Raw genomic sequence first — 7475 nt, forward strand, 5'->3', positions numbered from 1 at the left:
AGGTATGACTTTGTCCCGTGGGAGTTACTGACAGATAGCAAGATTAGTGGGATGATTAATGCATCTGCTGAGAGCATGCAGATTAAAAAATAAACATGATTAAGTGGCAATAAGCATAAATCTGACATATTCAGATAATCATATAGAAGAATATATAGCTTGCCTGGTGAAATAAAAGCAAAGCAAAACATATGCAAGTATAAAATAAAACAACAAAATAAAATTAAAAGCAACAAAAATAAAAACTTGAGTCAAATGCATCATAAGGATAAAGAAAGTCAGATTATATCCTGAAGGTCACCCTGCATTTGGCATGAGCTGTTTAAGTTTGCCTTTTGCTGTACATGGGGTCACTGAGTCAGAGCAGACTCCAGGGCACTTAACAAAAACAACATTGGCAAACTGCAAGTTCCCCACTTATTTTTCTAGTCTTAACACTTGGTATAAAGGTCATAACATTAAAGGAGTTCAGGAAGAAATCAATTATTTAATCAAGTGAATTAATTTAAAGAACTAATCTATCTATATCTATAACTATATCTATGTATCTATCATCTATCTATCTATCTATCTATCTATCTATCTATCTATCTATCTCCTAATACTACAATCCTTGAGGGAAAGATTACATACTTGTAAAAGTAGAGGGTCAGTGAAAGATAGGAAGACCTTCAACAAGATGAATTGACGCAATAACTACAATAATGAATTGACCATAGAGGAGATTGGCTGATGGCATAGGATAGGGCGAGATTTCGATCTGTTGTTCATAGCATTGCTAGGAGTCATAGTAGATTTGACAGCACCTAACAACTCACCCAATTCTGAACATTGTCCCACACCCAAGTGCTCTGAAGTATAGGTAAACTTTGAGCTTACTATTTTAAAAATGGTAAATTTGTGTTATTTTCCCCCCTGAACACTAAGTAAGGAACATAATCTCAAGGGTTTTATCAGTCTTTATCACCCTGTCAGCATGGTCATTTTTGTAATTTTAGGTTTTGTTGCACAGTGTTTTCTCTCTTTATCAATAGCTCATCATTTTTAAAAATAATAAATTAGGACTCTTTAATCCATTGTATTTGTTTATTTCTGGCATCTTTGCCCTTCCTACTCATTTGCTTCTGGTTTCCCTTCTTTTCTCTTTTCTTCACCATATAATTGCTTCTCATACTCTAAAACCCTGTCAAATGTCAACTTTTTACTCAAACATTTCTTCACTCTTCTACAAAATTTGTTTTCCTTTCATCCACGGATTTCCTTCATACATGTCCTTATAATGTGTACAGTTTCAATTTTGCATAATATACCACCTCTGTGATGAATCTATCCTTCCCCCCAAAAGATAAGCTCTTAGAGTAAATGCGTTACATTACTATTGTATATCACCCTATCAAGTTTTAACACAATGAAATAGTGTACATGCTTGATAAATGTTGTTGAATGCAATTTAATTTTTCCTATCCTGTATTTCATTTACATTTAATTGCACCTAAACACATTCTTATTTTTCTCTTAGCTTCTTAAGTTCAATACATAAAAATTAAATTTATCTCAAAATTAAATTCCTCCTATTATTACCTCCTCTAATCCTGTTAAAAGATTCATTTCTCCCACTTGCACAGAGAAATTCAATGCAAGAATTCAATCGTTTCTTTGCTCATCTTTGGTGTGCAAAGTGTACCATTGATGATACTTCCTCCTTCCACACATCAGCTTTTCTGCAGTCAACTATATATACACGCTGAGTAAGATTGTGCAAACAGAATTATAAGGTAAATCTCCAGACCCTACATTTTAGCCTCATGAGATTCAAGAACGTAAGTGAAATCTGTAGGTGAAATCTTTTAAAGTGAACCATTTCCCGTGAGAATGAAATGCATCATCAGATTTTCTCGGACACAGTTCCTCTTGCATGAGGGATGTTGTCAGAAAGCTCTGCTTTCTGCTATCCATCCATCCAGCACAGGGTTGATCTTTGGTACCATATAGAGCAATTTTTGTTTCTCGGGGGGAAAGAGATGCTTCCTCAAAGCAGAGGGTAAACAATCTCTTGGTTGTAGAATGAGTTTAAGTATTTAAGAAAAGGAATGTATAAAATGTAATTTTGAAAGATTCTTTCAACTCTAATAACTTACGGTTTTCAAAATCGGATTTTCCATACCAGTAATTGAAGTAATCTTTCCACTAAACCAACCCTCTAATTTAAAAATAATACCTGCTTTAAAATTCCTAGTTATTGTTCTCACCTCTTGGCTCAGTATTACTATTAGCATAATCCTCCGATAACCTACCAACCACTGGTCATCGCTCAATGTTTGCTTTCCTCTTGCCTATCTCAATGCATCTGTGAAAGACTTAAGGGAGAATCCTCCTCTTAGTAAATCCTATCCCTATATGGCAGATTCCCCAGAGCAAATTCTGACAGTTTCAGGCCACAGGAGGCTTAGACAAGGGAGAGACACAAGCTTGAGTTAATGTCATTGTTAGATTAGGCTCTTGGGAAAGTAGATGGAGACAGGCCAAAATTGTCTTCTCCCAGTTGGGATCAAAGCAGCCTTTCCTGAAACACTTGCTAGCTAATCACTTGGAATTTGGAGTCTAATAAATTTTATTTCACTTTCTAACTCCAATAAAGCACCAATTTAGAAAGTAAAACTTATCCCTCTAAGTCACTGAATATATACTAAGATGATCATCATTATCACTCTATGAATCTCATATTACTCATTTTATATATGAGATAAATGAGGCACAAATAGTTTAACTATAAATCGGAGCACTTTCCTTACAAAGCATATGCTCATCATTTTCTAAACTCCATTGAATTCAGTGTTCATAATGTTTATTAAGTGATAAGGAGTTTATATGACAGAGTAGAATGATCCCAACCAAGGTTACATAGTCACATAGTCATAAAACCGTGCCTATCACAAGGACTATGTTCTTAACCACCATTTAACAACTTTGTTTTCTTCTTGTTATGTGCTGTCAAGTTGGCAACAAGTCATTGCCATTTTATGAACAATGGGTCTAAAATTTGCATTATTATGTGCCATCTTCACCATCTCTGACATACTTGAGCTCATTACTATGGTCATTGTGTCAGTCCATCTTGTCAAAGGTCTTCCTCTCTTACACTGACACTCCATTATTATATCCTTCTCCAAACACTTGCTGCTTCTAACATCATGCCCAAAGTATAGAAGAAGTTTTACCATTGCTGCTTCAAGGAGAACTGCGGTTCTACTTTTTCCAAAACAGATCTCTTTGTTCTCTTGATAGCTTATAGAATATTCAGGACTCTTCTCCAACATCAAAACTCAAAGGCATTGTTTCTTCTTCTGTTGTCATTAGTTACTGTCCAATTTTCCAACTCATAACAAGCAAATGAGAAGACCATGTCTTGGATCAGACACACCTTAGCCTTTAAGCTACCATCATGACTCTTTAGTGCTCTAGAGAGGTCCCTGACAGCAGATTTTCTTAATGCAAGACATCTTTTGATTTCTTGAGTGCTAGTACCAAGGGTATTTATTGCGGACCCAAGCAAAATGAGATAGTTGATAAATTCAATCTCTTTTCTATCATGAGGTTATTTATTGACCCAGTGATGAGGACTTTTGTTTTCTTGATATTGAGATGCAATCCACATTGAAAGCTATAGTCTGTGATCTTCTGCATCAAGTGGCTCAGGCTCTTTCACATTCAGCAAGCAAGCTTGTGTCTTCTACAGAATGCAGGTTGTTGATGAGTCTTCCTCCATCCTGATGCCACATTCTTCTTGATATGTATCCAAAGGAAGGCATTTTACTCTTAGTAAATATTAATGACCTGATTATCAGGATTAAATTAGATAAAATAGAAAAAGTAACTATACTAATTGTAAAGTGTTAGTTACGTACACATTTCTTGCTTTACATAGTAATTGTTGAGTTGATTTTTATTTATTAATCTCTTCCCAAAAATTCTGTAAATGTATATAATTACTTAATATTTTACAGAATTCTATTTTATTCCCTTAAAAGAGAATATAGAGTCTCTCGGCACAGGTGAGTAAGTTATTAACTATTCTTGATGTAAGATGCTTTTCAGTCAGTTCCAACTCATAGAAACCTTATTACAACAGAATAAAACAGTGCTCATTCTGGATCATCTTCACAATTGTTGCTAATATTTTTGCTCATTGTTGTAGCCGTTGCCAACCTATTTTTTTCAAAATACTTCCCCATCTACTTCAATGACCCTCTATCGAACATGATCTCTTTCTTCAGAAACTGATCTTCAGAAACTGATCTCTGTAGCCAAATTTACCAAGAGTAACTTTTGCTATTCTTCTAATTTTACTTGGATTCACAATCAAAACTCATAATAGCAGCAGTCAAAAAACCCAAAGGCATGTTGCATTGGTCAAATCTACTATTTAAGACCTTTTTAAAGGACTAAACAGTAGGTATGCCAATTTAAAGATCAAAGCACACCTGATACAACCTATGGTCTTTTCAGTTGTTTTCTAAGCATCTGAAAGCTAGACAGTGAATAAGAAAAACTAAAGAAGACTTCATGTCTTTTTATTGTGGAAATTTGTCTTTTAAAAAGTAGAACAAGAGTCCTCCTTAGAGCCAAAGATGGTGAGTCTCTGTCCCACGATTTAGAGTATGCCGTCAGGAGGGACCAGTCCTTGAAAAAGGCATCATGATAGGAAAACTAGAGGGCCAGCAAAAAAGAGGAAGACCTTAAACAAGATGGATTAACACAGTGACTTTACCAACAGGCCTAAGAGTGATGGAGTTAATAAGGATAGAATGAGACAAGGTTCAGATCTATTTATTGTTCAGAGGGTCACTTCAAATGATTTACGGCCACCTTGGTGACACCTAACAAGAACCTGCTTCTTTTTAAAGAACATTCTGGTGTACTTCTTCCAAGACAGGTTCCCACCCCCTTTTTAATACTTTCTGCCAGTCCATGGTATATTTATCATTTTACACCAGTGTCATAAATCAAAACCATGAATTTTGTCTACCCATTACATTTCTATTTTACCCCTCCTCCCCTCAGTTACCCTCCTAATGTATCGCCATAGTAGTCTTATGCAGTATTTTTCCTTTCGTAACTGAGTCATTTCACCCAATATAATGCTTTTTAAGACCAAGACAAGGGAGGATCAACCTAAAAGAACTGTAAGGACAATACAACTATAACAATTAACAAACAGAAAAAATATACATATAACTGTTTAAAGAGGATGTGAGAAAAGGAGTATGGAAGAAGGAAAAGGGAATCATTAAGACAGCAGAAATTATTTGGGGAGTGGGGGAGAAGAAATAGGAAAGGTGAAATCAGGACTTGAGGAGACAGGGAGATTAAAGTAATAGATAATAGTAATTACTTATAAAAAACATAATGTCAATTTTTATTATTTAAAAACATCCATGAGTGAAACAATGTATATAAATTATTGTATAAAAGTATTTATTGTATTTTTATAAACATTACAGAAAAAAAACACAAACTTCTTTTTTAATCTTCCCTATTCATTCTCCAGCTTTTGTGTAGATGTGTAGAAAGTAAAAATATCATGACTCGGGGTAGGTGCATCTTGTTCCTCAAAAGACATCTTTGGTTTTTAATATTTTAAAGAGATCTTTTGCCCAATGCAGCACATAATTTGATTTCTTCTTCTTCTTTTGTTTTTTGGGGGGTGTGTGTGTATGTGTGTACCATCAAATCAGATCTGACTGGTACAGGAAGTGATTGTCCCTCCTTCTCCAGCAGGGCATCTGGTGGATTATAACCTTTACCTCTGCAGTTGCAGTGCAGCTACTTGCCACTAGGCCACCAGAGCTAGCCATAATTTGATTTCTTAATTGCTGTTCCATGGACACTGATTGTCAAGTTACGTAAATTTAAGTCCTTCATAATTTTAAACTTGTCTCCATATACAATGATGTTGTTTATTTGTCAAGCTGTGAGGATTTTTTGTTTTATAGCACAGGAATCTTTGACCCAAAAGGACCCACTATGTTCTCCACTTCTTCCTTGACAATGGTGAAAGTCCTCTTTCCTTCCTGAGGATCTGCTCAAGTTAAGTCTCAAAAAAATGGTAAAACTGGCCAATCCTCTCATTAGTATTCTACATACTTTGTTTTCACATTCACACCCAAAATGTGTGATTTACCTCAATCATATTATTAGCATAGCAGAATCCAACCATGTGTAAAAGTAAAAGACAACAGCTAGCAAAGACACTGAGTAGTTTATTATTGTTCAATTAACAGTTGAAACCATTTCTTCTTTATAAATTGTACCACATTAGTACGATGGTACTCTCAAAGCTTAATTCCATCACCTACAACATTAAAATTGACTTAACTTGCTAAGTTGTATTTTAAATGTCTTCCAACCAGAGTGGCCCATCTTACGTCACTATTTTAGGCAATGCTCCATTTGTATTCCTAAGATTTTCACTGTATTTTTGTTTGTTTGTTCTGTTTTGTTTTATTTTTAAGGAGCACATCACCGGATCCTGTCCACTGTAGATGATGTTACTGGTAGTTGAAATACTAGAGGCAAATCTACTAGTATCACAGCCACAGGCAAGCTACTACAGTAAAAAAGAAAGAAAATGGTAGATTTCTGACTACTAACCAAAATTTGTGTTGGTTAAGAAAGATATGGTCTGAATGGTCATAGACTTAAAATCTCAGTAGAGCAGTTCTACTCCACACGTAGGACGATGTCACTTGCCCAACAAGTTAAAAAGACCTGATTGAGTTCATGCTGCTTACTTAATAACTGATTTTAGAAATATAATTACCCACTTTTCAGATATGGGAGATTTAACTAGGAAATACACACACACAAAACTCACCAACTAACATGATATGTTGATATGAAGGATCACAGAGAGATTCTGTGTGGTCTGAAGTCCAGTTATACTTCTAGAAATGGGTGAGAGCACATAGAATTACAGGGCAGCAGGAGTCCGAGAGCAGAAAATTACCAGACAACTTTTAACACCCTGTGGTCTGCTATGTGATCTGCAGGTATGAAAGTAACTTCAGAGGAAAAGTAGCCAACACAGAAGTCTGTAATGTAGAATTTCACCCATTTCTGCTGGTTTGTATTATTGGGAGGGGAGAAAGCAGAATTTTGCTGCAGGTAAAAGACAGAATTTTAGTCAAATTGTATCATGGAAAGAAGGGTTCAGTTTAGAACTTAGAAAACTACGGTGCTAATCCGTTCTTTTAATTTGCCAAGTAATCTTAGTTAAACAATTTCCCAGTCGTGACTTCATCTTTTGAAAGACAGAATGCTTTTTTATTATTATTATTAAATTTTATTCGTTTTAATGAACATTTACAGGGATTTTGGGTTTTCATTCCTTCATTGCTGCACCATTCTCTCTACCCTCCTCCCCAGTTTGTTCTTCTTCCCCGCCATCCGAATGTCTGTTTTAATTGTCCAATTGC

Source organism: Elephantulus edwardii, unplaced genomic scaffold (genome assembly GCF_000299155.1).
Source record: "Elephantulus edwardii isolate Elephantulus edwardi_28Jun2011 unplaced genomic scaffold, EleEdw1.0 scaffold00168, whole genome shotgun sequence".
NCBI lineage: Eukaryota > Metazoa > Chordata > Mammalia > Macroscelidea > Macroscelididae > Elephantulus > Elephantulus edwardii.